The sequence below is a fragment of the Lactuca sativa genome, chromosome 4, assembly GCF_002870075.4.
Source record: "Lactuca sativa cultivar Salinas chromosome 4, Lsat_Salinas_v11, whole genome shotgun sequence".
Lineage (NCBI taxonomy): Eukaryota > Viridiplantae > Streptophyta > Magnoliopsida > Asterales > Asteraceae > Lactuca > Lactuca sativa.
The window spans coordinates 225,687,262-225,701,285 of NC_056626.2; the positions used below are offsets into that span (position 1 = coordinate 225,687,262).

At 37.0% G+C, this 14,024-nt stretch overlaps 1 pseudogene; it reads left to right on the plus strand.

Annotated features, from left to right (window-relative positions):
• LOC111890293 (bifunctional aspartokinase/homoserine dehydrogenase, chloroplastic-like) overlaps positions 1-12,761 on the plus strand; it is a 65,278-nt pseudogene extending 52,517 nt beyond the window's left edge.
• The last annotated feature ends 1,263 nt before the right edge of the window (positions 12,762-14,024 follow it).

Consider the following 14,024-nt stretch of genomic DNA (forward strand, 5'->3'; position numbering starts at 1 on the left):
ACAGAGGTAAAAGCACATCCACAGATGTCAACGGTTGATACCATTACAGGTATACTTTTGGGGACTGACTATTCCTATACCCAGCTGTTAGCAATAGAGGTAAATGTACATCTACGGATGTCTTCAGTTAACATTGTTAGTTGCCCTTGTTTCAAAGGGTAATACTAATACAGCTTGGTCTTAGTAGAAGACTACATTTAGAACAGTTAGGTCTTCGTAGAAGACTACATTCAGAACAGTTAGGTCTTGGTAGAAGACTACATTCAGAACAGTTAGGTCTTGGTAGAAGACTACATTCAGAGCAGTTAAATCTTGGTAGAAGACTACATTGAGAACAGTTAAAGTCTTGGTAGAAGACTCCTTTTGTTACTAATAGGAATCATAGGGATTTCAAGGACTTTTCAAACGTTTACAGTTGTTTTACAAACATTTTCATACATACAGTTCATTTACATTTTCAATACTTACAATTCGTATACATACAAATACTTACATTTCAAATACATACAAGTATTTACATACAAATTAAGACACTAAAATACTTATGCTCTCACCAGCTTCAAAGCTGATACTCTCTTTCAAAATTACTTGTGTCCTCAGGTCATCATAGACAGGTACCGATGCAAGGATTAAGGAAAATGGAGTTCGTTCAAGACTCATCTTTCATTTTGATTTATACATTAGTGTCTATTAGACATATCAGAACACACTTGCATTAAAATTATATTATTAATGCAATGGATGATGTTGTTCCTTGTTTACTATTTTTCATTGTTGTGATACTGTACATGACGTCCTCCGCCCCAGAACATTTCCGCCGTTCAATGGTTTTGGAATGTGACATAGGGAAAGGCTAGTGTGTTTGGGGTTCAAGGAACACTCCTAAAAAGAGTTTACTCCCTAAAGACCAACACCCCTTGATTTTACGGTCGTACGCTCCTAACCTTTTGACCATTTGATGTTTTGATGTCTTCTAAGCTATTCCAAGCATTCCTACTTCATGATTTAGCCTTAGGAAGTGTTGTGTGGCGTCAAAACACTCCTAAATGGAGTTTACGGTCTAAGAACCATTTCTACATGAGTTTACTACCGTAAACTATCATGGACTTATGTATTTTGGTGTTTTCAAGTCCTAAACACTTCAAAGTAATAGCCTAGGTTAGAATCTAGGCATAAGGAATGAATATGGGACATTTATACAACTTTTATGGTGTTTACGGTTTTGGGAGATCCCCAAACCGTAAACACATATAAATGTGAGGTTTTTGTGCTTTTTGTGTGATAAACTCATCAAGGATGGATCTAGACAAGTCCCTAAGGCATTGTGAAGTGTCTAGACACCCTAAAGCACCCTTTGGCACTAAACTTGGTGTATACGGTTTTGGGAGCCTCCCAAAACCGTGAACACCGTGTGTCTTGGTGTTCTTGGGACTTTTCCTTGGTATAAATATGTATAGCAAGCTTTAAATGACTCTAGGATAGAATTACTTACTGTGTGGAAGCTTGAAATGAACTTAAAGTCCAAGAACACTAGTGTGTGTTCTTGGTGTTCTTGGTGTTTTGGAAATCTAGTTAAAACATATAAATGGATGGATGAAAAGATGTACAATCACTAGATTAAGTGTTATATTAAGTTGAAAGGGCTAGAAACACTTACTAGATTGAAGATATTGAGCAAAAACATGGATGATACTTGAGAGAGTTTTTGGAGTTTACTCTTTTGGGTAAAAATGAAAAGTGATCTACTCTGGGGAGTAAACTCATGCTTAAGGCATGAGTTTTATGGTTTTTGAGAGTGTTTACGGCCCAAACATAAAAGTTTGGCCGTGAACTTCTAAGCTACGTGGTATTCGAGGTTTAGAAATTTTCAAGATCCGAGTCGGCACATCCTTTCAACTGTTTGTTTAAAGATTAATTATTCAAATAATCAAACGAACTTTAAATTTTCTAGAAACCAATAAAAGTGAACTTGACTTATCATATGAAATGATTGACTTTTAGGGTTTGACCGAATGAAAATTTCGGGTTGTCACATCGTCACCCTGTTAAAGGGAATTTTGTCCCGAAATTAGAATTTAGGTAAGGAAGTAGGTATGAATGATCAAGTCATGAGGTGGAAACTTCCTAATCGATTGGTTCTCACACTCAATAGTGAATTCGGGTTCTCGTTTGGTATCCCAACGAACCTTCACTAGCGGGCGACGACGTTGCTTCGTTCGCTTGACCTCTCGGTCCACGGTCACTACGGTTCTTTCACGAAGGAGAGGATCTCGTTAATATCGATCTCGTTGAGTGGTCTTACGAGAGTCCTAAGGGAAAGGTACAGTTTCAAGATCGAGAGGCGAAGGGTAAAATGTACGTTACTGAGTTCGCAGAGTAGGTCTAGTTTGTGAGGTACAAGACCGATTCTGATAAGAATCTCGGAGGTCCTAACTATCTTAGATTTAGCTTTCCACGCTTTACGAAGCGTATTAATCCATTCCCGGAGTGAGTTTTCCTAAAGAACTTGGTCTCTCACTTGGAATCTCAAAGGTTTCTTTTTCTTGCTTAACTTCCCAGTCAAGGCCCACCCCCTGCTGGGTCAAAGTTGCAAGGGTTTCTGTGATTTGCGAGGAGTTTTGGATGAACTATGACAGTAGGTCTGTAAGACCTAGAATTTGGCGAATTTATGTCGGCATCTCTGATGTTGACAAATTCTCGACGGTTTTGATAAATTGACAGAGTACTCAAGAATTTCCACATCACTAATAGTGTGTCTTAGGAAATTTTGACTCTTCAATTCCAAAACTCGCGTTCAGAGAATTTTGCGAAAAGTATCTCCGAGGGTAGTGTCTCCATGGGTTCCTTCTTACTACGAGGGTAGATAAGTAAGTCATTACATGGAGAAATGACGAACTGATCCAAGTAAGAAAGACGTACCATACTCATTTAGCTCATGAATACTATGGGCGTATTGGTCTTATCCGAAGGGTATCACTACGGACTCGAAGTGTCCGCATCGAGTTCGGAAGGTAGTCTTCAGGACATCCTTCCCTAACACTCGAACTGGTGATATTCGGATCTCAGATCCATTTATGAAAGTAATTCTTTCTTTGCATTTGCTCAACCAATTCATCTATGTGAGGCAGAGACAACGACTTTTAATGGAAAATCTTGATGGAGTCCTCGATAGCTGAGGTACATACGATGCAATCCGTCGATCTCTGGAAGAATAAAACCGGAGTTCTCCTGGGTGAGAAGTCTAGTCTTCCAATTCTATTTCTGTGTAATTCGCTATGTTGTCTGGGTTGTTCTTGTATCTCCGTAGGTGTTTAGAATGTAGGGCAATCTGTTTACAGAAGTCATACTGGGTTCTAATTTTGTTCACATGACGATGCGATTACTCGTAGTCTTGGGCAGTTCTCCGTCCTGAAGTTCACATTTAGAATTCATACATGGTTTCACTATCACAATCTCGTGTATACGAGTCGTATATAATTAAGACTGAAAAGGTAGTCGAATAACTGATTTTTCTTTAAGCTCACATCCCATCGAAGAAAAAGAAGTTAAAGTGGAATCATCAATTCTAAACCTGTAGAACCTTGATTATATATCACTCTTATATATACATTCTTCAGTGACAGATCAACCGTATGGATCTTTGGATTGAACTTGATGTACTGTACGAGTGGTACTGCAGGGATTTCTTCGGAAAGGAAAAGAACTATGAGGTACTCCTTGCATGAGTACTTCTGTGTTCTGATATGACGGCTTCGCTAAAAAGACGTTTACTAAGAAAGAGATGTACTTATGAAGCTGGTATGGTGCGGATCAAATTGAACCTAGTTGTATGATAATGTCGGAATCATAAGGAAAATTAAAGATATTAGATTTGAACATAAGGCGTTACAGATAAACACACAACCGTGCAACCATCAACAGAGTTACAGTACTTTAGACTTACTACAAGACCATTGCTGCGAATGAGGTATACTATAAAAGACAAGTATACGCAGCACGAGCATCCGTAAACGGATGGGATCTCGCAAAATATAAGACTCTAGTTTCACTAGTTTTGGATGGTTTATAAGTCTGTTACAGTAAAACGCCTAAATTACATTAATGTGGTTCCGGAGCAGGTTCTCCTGCAGCTGTGATCCTGAGAATCTTCCCATCTGTGCCCGAGTTCCTTGTTATTGGACAGTCCTTCTTGAGATTTCCCATCTCCCCACATAAATGACATAACTGGCTAGTGCCAACATCGGTAGTGGAAGTGAAGTGTTGAGTAGGAGTTATGGGGACGCAAGTGTTTTCGTTTTTCTTTCTTTTTGGGCAATTTCTTTTATAGTGCCTAGTCTCACCATAATAATAGCAACTTTGGCTGGCTCTAGTGGTGGTGGTTCCACAGTAACGGGAAATGTGTCCCAATCTGGTGCAATTAATACATTATAACACTCGGCAGGCTATATTATGATGATATCTACACTTGCTACACTTCGGGAGTGTTCCCTCATATTGCTTGCATCCCTTTTGGGCTTGTCGTTTCCGTTTCTTGAACTATGAGTTGTGGCTTCGTGAGCTGCGACTGTTATTGTTTGATGACTTCCTGGATCGATACCACGATCGGGATTTTCAACCCCTTCGGCAGCTTTGATTTTGCGAATAGCGCTACGATGCGCAAGGACAGCTATCACGACAGCCATCACGGCAGCTGTAACTGCGGTTTGAAAAGTAGCGGCGTCCATAGGAAAGGCAGAGGTTTCGTTGTTCGGCTGATTGTTTCTGGATGACGGCATGATTCTGTTAACACGAAAGATAAGGATTTAGTGAGCGATTCTGGTTGACCCTAGATGTACTTCGATTGCTCAAGTAAAGAGTAAGAGTATGTTCTCGAAATTTTGACCTACATCCCTATGATGCAGTCCTAGTAATGAGTGGAAGTAAGTTCGTAGAATGATCTCAAGACGTTTGTCGTTCAAGCCGAGGTATCGTTGGTTGGTGAATAACATGATCCAACCACTAAGAGAGACTTGGAAATGTCTCCGGAGCTAGATTACTGTAGTGCAATGCCTTGACTAAAGCATGTTTCAGATAGACTCCAATGAAAGTATGATAAGAGTACTTGAATAAAGAATGACACATAAGTTAGCTGACTGTCAATATCTTTGATAATCATGACGTAAAAGTTCGGGAGAATGACCTTGTAAAAGGTCTTCCATCATATCCAGAGAAGATAGTCCTTGACAGCATAAAAGACTTAACCAAAAGTACTTACAGTACAAGATAGTTTCATAGAAAATGCCACATCGGGCATAGTCAGAAAAACAATTTTCTTTTAAACAAGGAAAACAATGTAAAGCATCTACTACTGGCGACGGTTATCCCTCTGGTGAACTCTCAGTTCAGCCAGTTGACGTTCCACATGAAGTAGGTGTCTTTTGTACACCCTCTGGCATACTCGGAGCTCTATGACTTCGGCTCGTGATTCAGCCAGTGCTTGCAGTAGGGTTTCATGGTTTCTCTCAAATCTCTCACGAGCATCTTCTAGACGAATGGTGCGGAGGGTATGCATTCTCGTATCGGCGACAACTTCTGTGATCTGATGTAGGGCTGTCATGCCTTGAATATCATTTCGGGCTACTCTGCGGACCAAGATTGGCAAGATTCTGTCTGGTGAGCCCCCATTGCTTAGGTCATAAAATCTTTGGTCGCCATTAAATGTCATGGACTGATCTTGTCCTTGGCTCCATGTTTCCAAGCATTCCACCCGCTGAGGCGTCGGGCCTTGAAAAGTCGGACGAGTGTTAGGAATTGGAACGGGAGCTGCCTGGGGAAGGTTCTCAACCTCGGGTTCGGAGTTAGCACCGTCTGAAAGGTCTTCATCATGGTGATCATTCAAAGGGATAGGATGATCATTCTCTAGTTCTTCTCCAAACCAACCAGCAATGACTTCGTTCGGAAGATACTGGTTGCCGTGGGGATGGAGTCCAGCAATGTTATCTACGCGAGAATTGGGGTAAGAAAATAATTATTAGACGAACTATCTAGATAATTATTTAGAAAATCTTCATTAGTTATATCGCTATTTGTGAAGTGCATACCAGTTATATGTAATCGAAACAGGATAGGCCTTCGAATAAGTGGCCTTAACTCCAAATTCACACAGAATACAGGTAAAGTAAAATTTTCACAGATTCTAAGTCTAAAACATCCTAATTACGTATAGCCTTATTGTATCCACTTAGCAACTATCAACTTAGTAATGAAGATCCCGTTTTAGTTCTCAAGTATAAAGTACCTATAGTAACACCAAATACTCCTATAGTGTTTTAAGTTTAATGTTATGTTCTACTGTTCTTATTGTGGTAGTGTTGATAAGTTTTTAGACATGCTGCAACCTCACAACCATCCTTAGGCACATGCTAGTCACTCCTCGGATAATGTAGTTGATCAGGCTACATCTTCCCAAGGTTGACCATATGTCTCTAAGTCTACTTGTGTTGCCCAACAATCGTAATACTTTTGTACTGTCTTAGTGACATTGATTTTAGTATGAATGCACGTACATATACTTAATTAAATATTTTCAATATTTAAAGTATAAACTCTTAGTCAGAGTATTTTAATCCCAATGTATTTATAGTTAGTATATCTTTTATGGGTTGATATACTTAATTCACTATAAACAATGCTCTGATACCAATATGTCACACCCCAAAACCATTGAACGGCAAAAACGTTCTGGGGTGGAGGACGTCATGTACAGTATCACAACAATGAAAAGTAGTAAACAAGAAACAACATCATCCATTGCATTATTAATATAATTTTATTACAAGTGTGTTCTATCAAATTATGATAAACACTAAAGTATAAATCAAAATGAAAGATGAGTCTTGAACAAACTCCATCTTCTCTAAACCTTGCATCGGTACCTGTCTACTGTTGACCTGAGGATATAAATTATTTTGAAAGAGAGTATCAGCTTTAAAGCAGGTGAGATCATAAGTATTTTAGTGTCTTAATTTGTATGTAAGTATTTGTATGTATTTAAAATGTAAGTATTTGTATGTATATGAACTGTAAGTATGAAAACGTTTTGAACATCCTAGAAAACCATATATTTCCTACTAAAACTAACCTTCTACCAAGGCATCTAGTATCTGTGTGTGTGTCTCTTGTAAGAGTGTGTATTTTCCCAAATCTGACTATCATTAACCAAAAATATAGTTTGTACATTACCGTGCATCGTGTGAATGTTCACGAAGTGAATGTAATGGGAAAATGAATAGTACTATGGTGTAGTATCGAACTACAACCGTACTAATTACCTTAAGTCTATGGTAATTTTGTAAGTACTGTAGTATTTGTAAAAAGTGAGTACTTCTATACGAGTATTGCCTTATTTGAGGGATAAGGCATAATGTGATAGCTAAATCCCAGGCTAGACGCTCCCCTGTCAAAGGGATTTTGCGACCCATACACGACCCCTGCATAACTGCAAGCCATGAACATCCACATTACTATGATCACTTATACCCAATATAACTATCACAATGCGTTGTGATTCATTGGTATAGTTAGATCCTGAAATCGTTCCATGCTATAGCACCTAGTGATGTCTGTTCTATTATCGTATATGTAAACACACTCATGTAAACGTCTCTACGTAAACGTACTCATGTAATCGTAATCATGTAATAGTATAGTAGTGTATTGTAATGTTCGGTGTGTGCTAGTTGTATCGTGTGTTCTCTCTCTATCTAGCATGTATGTTTGTTTCTCATCACTATGTATTATGTTTGTTTCTCATCACTATGTATTATGTTTGTTTCTCATCACTATGTATTATGTTTGTTTCTCTTCATTATGTATTATGTTTGTTTCTCATCACTATGTATTATGTTTGTTTCTCTTCACTATGTATTATGACTCATGTATGAACTGACTCTTTGTATGATTCATTGTTCTAGTATTAGTATTAGTATCTTCCTAAACTACCCATATGGTAGTAACATAACTGGTACGTATGAACATGGATGTATACCCTTGCTACCCAAGGGTATTGAACTGAATGGAAGAACCTTTATGACTATATATGTACACATGATATATAACGAATAGTTAAACGACCTTCGGACGAGTACCCGATAGCCCACCAGACCACATCTCAAGCGCGAAAAGGAAATAGGGCGGATAGCCTTCCGAAGTCCTTTAAACATTTCTTATATAACTATACATATATAGGCATGCAATTGACAATATAAAAGCATAAAATAAGTTTTGTAAAACCTTTTGAACATGATTACTATGTAAGAAAAGGTCGACATGATGTCAGCCTATAAAACGGGTTGAAAGCATGCGTTTGATAAAACAGTTTAAGTATAAAGAAACATTTGTTTGAAGCACAATTGTAAATGAGTTTGATATGAAACATACAGTGTAAAATGAACAGTTTAATAAGGAGTTTTAAACATATAAAATGTTTATGAAAATCATTTGAAGGAAACTGTTTGGTAAAACGGCTAATGAGTAGCAAATCATTTGACTGCTGCTTATTAATCACATGTGATTGATATAATAACTAGCATGATTCTACTTGTATCACCCCTATAAAGCATTTAAAAACATTTAAAACATTGATTAAGGGGTATGAACTCACCTGTAGTAAGTGGTTTGGATGAACGGACTCAAACAGGATGCTAGGTGTCAAGTGAAGTCTTGAACACACTCTATGATCCTAGTTAACATATAATATCACATATATATGTATCCAATTAGTCTTTAAAAAACTAATAAACAAAGTCAACACACCCTAGGACATGTTATACACTTTATACAAGTGTTATAAGTCTCAAGGATTGCATCTAAGTGTTGTAGGGAAAGGCTAGTGTGTTTGGGGTTCAAGGAACACTCCTAAAATGAGTTTACTCGCTAAAGACCAACACCCCTTGAGTTTACGGTCATAAACTCTTGATTTTACGGTCGTAAGCTCCTAAACTTTTGACCATTTGATGTTTTGATGTCTTCTAAGCTATTCAAAGCATTCCTACTTCATTATTTAGCCTTAAGAAGTGTTGTGTGGCATCAAAACACTCCTAAATGGAGTTTACGGTCTAAGTACCATTTCTCCATGAGTTTAATATCGTAAACTCTCATGAAATTATGTATTTTGGTGTTTTCAAGTCCTAAACACTTCAAGGTAATAGCCTAGGTTAGATTCTAGGCATAAGGAATGAATATCGGACATTTATACAACTTTTAAGGTGTTTACGGTTTTGGGAGATCCCCAAACCGTAAACATATATAAATGTGAGATTTTTGTGCTTTTTGTGTGATAAACTCATCAAGGATGGATCTAGACAAGTCCCTAAGGCATTGTGAAGAATCCTGACACACTAAAGCACCCTTTGGCACTAAACTTGGTGTTTACGGTTTTGGGAGCCTCCCAAAACCGTGAACACCTTGTTCTTAGTGTTCTTGGGACTTTTCCTTGGTATAAATATGTATAGTAAGCTTTAAATGACTCTAGGATAGAAGTACTTACTTTGTGGAAGCTTGAAATGAACTTAAAGTCCAAGAACACTAGTGTGTGTTCATGGTGTTTTGGAAATCTAGTCAAAACACATAAATGGATGGATGAAAAGATGTACAATCACTAGATTAATTGTTATACTAACTTGAAAGGGCTAGAAACACTTACTAGATTGAAGATATTGAGCAAAAACTTGGATGTCACTAGATTAAGTGTTATACTAACTTGGATCTACTTTGGGGAGTAAACTCATGCTTAAGGCATGAGTTTACGGTTTTTGAGGGTGTTTACGGCCCAAACATTAAAGTTTGGCCGTGAACTTCTAAGCTACGTGGTATTCGCAGTTTAGAAATTTTCAAGATTCGAGTCAGCACATCCTTTCACCCATTCGTTTAAAGATTAATTATTAAAATAATCAAACGAACTTTAAATTTTCTAAAAACCAATAAAAGTGAACTTGACTTATCATATGAAACGATTGACTTTTAGGGTTTGACCGAATGAAAATTACGGGTTGTCACACACCAAGCTTCCAGATTTTGAGATGAAGAATTTTAATACTAAAGACACCCCCCCCCCCTAAATCCCAGAATCCACTGGCGAGTGCCCCTTTCCGTAAAATTGTCCAAGATATGGAAGTGCATCTCGACATGACGGATCGGCAGAAAGCGGTTTTTCAGTGCTGACGTGCACCACATGCTCAAGATTTTCTTCTGGCTATCCCTATAGATGGGCTTGGCCAACACATATTTCCCAAGGAGTATCGTACTATTCTCAAATATCGACTCATGATTCCCATACTCCCAGCTGACGAGATTCGTCCTGTGTGTCGCAAGGCATGTTTGGACTCTTTTGTAGAGCATGTAGTTCACTGTAAAGAACTCCCGGGGTTCAAATACAGGCATGATATGGTTAGGGATGTTTTTTTGACATATTTAAGCGTGCCGGGGTTTTCATTAAGAAAGAGGCACCTGTTAATTTCTTGACTGACCCGACAGGAGGAAGGTCAACCCTCAGACCGGCTGACATTTTGATTTTTGGATTGGTCGGAGGGAAACACGCGTGTGTGGATCTTACAAGGGTATCCCCTCTCGTGGGCCTGAGGATTGGGGGTTTCACGACAGGACATGCTGCTTTAAAAGCAGCTACAGGCAATGTCACCAAACATGAGAAATTGTACATGGAAAATCAACACGTGTTCATACCATTTGCATTTGATACGTTTGGTTTCCTCGCACCGGATGCGGTAGAGCTTGTTAAAATAGTACAACGAATCATGCATAGTAATGTTATATCCCCTAGATCTTCAGATGTAGTCTTTAAAAGAATTAGCTTTACCATTCAAAAAGGCTTAGCGGCACAGCTTGTTGCCCGTTTACCATCTCACTCATTGTACGATGACAATTAAAATATATGATGAACATATCATAATGTAGGGGTATTGACCTTTCTACATGGAAAGAAGTTCACAAGGAGAAAGGAGAAAAAGCTAATTTAGAAAAACTTGTTCAACATGTTCATGGGAATCACTTTATTCCTAACACAGTAATAATAGATTGTACAGCAACTATTGATGTAGCAGATCACTACCATGACTGGTTGAGAGAAGGAATCCATTTCATCACCCTAAACAAGAAGGCTAATTCCGAACCACTTGATAAGGTAACACTATTGACTATGGAATGTAATCACTCATTCCATTCCATTTTTACTTCATTCTTGTTGTTCAATGCAGTATTTGAAGCTGAGAGCTCTTCAAAGGCAATCATTTACTCATTACCTTTATGAAGCCACTATTGGACCTGGTCTTCCAATCATGCGTACTTTACATGATTTACTTCAAACATGGGATAAGATTAATACGCATTGAAGGAACTTTCAGGTCAATTCTCGTAGTTATATATATGTTAAAAGACCATTATACCCTCCGTTATATTTTAAAATCATAAGTGAGAGAGAGATTTATTTATGTGATTGCAATGGGACATTGAGTTATATATTCAACAGTTTTGTTGATGCAAGAGCCTTTAGTGAAGTGGTGATGGAGGCAAAAGCAGCACGTTACACTGAGCCTGACCCCAGGGATGATCTTGCTAGGACAGATATCGCCAGAAATGTATTTTTGTATTTTTATTTTTATTTATTTTCTATACAGATATATAAATAAAATCTCGTGTTTTAAATTTGAAATTATAAATTATAATGGTGAACCAATATTGCAGGTGATAATTCTTGTTAGAGAATGTGGTTTAAATCTTGAACTTTCAGATACAGATATCCCGAGCCTTGTGCCAGATCAATTAAAGGTGAGAATTTAATTACTTTTTTTTTACAAAAACACCATTAATGTTTAAAAACACATATAGCCGGCCTATGATTTTTTGAAAAAAATGATGATACACTGGATAAAAACAAACAATTGAAAATAATGGTTAAGAGAAAAAGAGCACGATAAAATATCTGTAAATAATTTACCCAAGGGGCAAAGTAGTTATTTTATATGAAAGGACTAAAAACATCATCAAATCAAAATCATAAATAAGGACAATTATTGCAAAAGAACACCTTAACAGAAGGACCAAAAATATAAATAACAGTGTCGATTACACTTTTCGCCTCCGTCTTTGTTTCAAGTTTTACAAAAACAGTCCCTGAAAAGAACATCCAAACTTTTTTCATCCCTAAAACTATATTTCCAAACCAGTTAAGGAAACATGATAAATCCTTTGTGAAATGACCACTTTACCCTGATTTTACATTTGTGAATCTGAAATCAAGAATAAATGATTTAACTTTTTTGTTGAGTGTCAGCAACTGCATCAGTGGATGAGTTTTTGCAGCAGCTACCATCTTTCGACACAGAGATAGCTGAAAAGCAACAAGCTACAAAGGAAGCAGGAGAAGTCAGTAGCTTTTCCTTTATCTTGTATAACTTAACTGTATTTACCTTGTTATATACAATGATACAGATACTGATACTGAGACTGGATTTTGTCAGGTGTTGAGATACGTTGGGGTTGTGGATGTAACAAACCAAAAAGGAGTTGTGGAGTTAAGAAGATACAAGAAAAAACATTCTTTTGGGAAACTTTCGGGTTCTGACAACATCATTGCTTTTACAACAGAAAGGTACAACAAACAGCCTTTGATTGTGCGGGGCCCAGGTGCTGGAGCAGAAGTTACAACAGGTGGATTTTTTAGTGACCTGTTACGCCTCACATCAAATCTTGGTGCTCCTTCATGTTAAGATTATCTTGTAAGGATTGTTTTGAATTTTAGTTAGATATAATAAGGGGAATCCATGATCCAGTCTAGTTTCATCGACAATAAGGTGTTTAATGATTTTAGTTTAGGTGGGCATGTTAGGAGAATGGTTGGAAAACTCACTGTTGTAATAGTGTTTTTTTTACTGAAAACAAATTGTCACATTAGGTGAATAGGTTTTTGAAAACAAGGGTCATCTTAAATGAACATCCATCTATATGCTCACATGACGTATACATATACCGCTGGTTAGGTTTCATTTAGATAGATAAGGCTTATGGGAGATCGGGTGAATCTATGCTCACATAATAGACAATGTAAAGTTTGGTTCGTAATTTTTTTTGAAAGAATAACATTTATCAAAGGAATTGGAATGTGGGCTTGTTGGAATTGACGTTGGTGTATATGTGTGGGTATACTTGTCTATGTGTGTGAGGGTTGGGGGATGGGTGTGGTATGAGACAAATGATGATAATATGTTTTGATATAATAAATCATGATTAAAATAAAGAGGAGGTAGATGATATTTTTGTCATTATAATAAAAATACGAAATGAAACATAAAACCTATGTTTAATCATGAATGACCAATTCGACTTGACAAAAAACTTTAATGAAATATCAAGAATTCCAATTTCTTTGATTTTGTCAACTAAACAAAAGTGTTACAAAATTTACCTTTCAATTCTCTGTCTATCTTGAGATTAGATGGCATACCAAATAAGATGAAGTTTGACATGAGAAATCCAAATCTTTAAACACAGCTATCACTCAATGAGGTGTCAAGAGGAAGAGGTATTAGTAGAGTTGATAACATCTTGGTATTATTGTAGAGTTATATCAGACTAGAAATCAATTTGTTTGCATTTAATTTACTTGTTTTGATGTGTTGGAATTTATACAATATGTATTTTATCTGATATAATTATTTTTATGTTGAAATCTTAATATATTTTGGAAACAATTATATTCATTAGTGCATTACTTTGTTCGGTTTTGCATGTTTATTTACTTATATGAAACAAATTGTGTATTCGAAAAATTCAGCAGTCGGACATTCTTCATAAGAGTATTGAATTAAGACTGATGTGGGGTCTTAGTTGATTATCAAAAGAGATGGATATTGTATAGAGATGCGACTATATATTCTTGCATGTAGTTGATAGATATAAAATATTGGAGCGACTTGGATGTAACACCCGACAAATTAATACACGGTACATCCAAAAAATTTCATATTAAATTT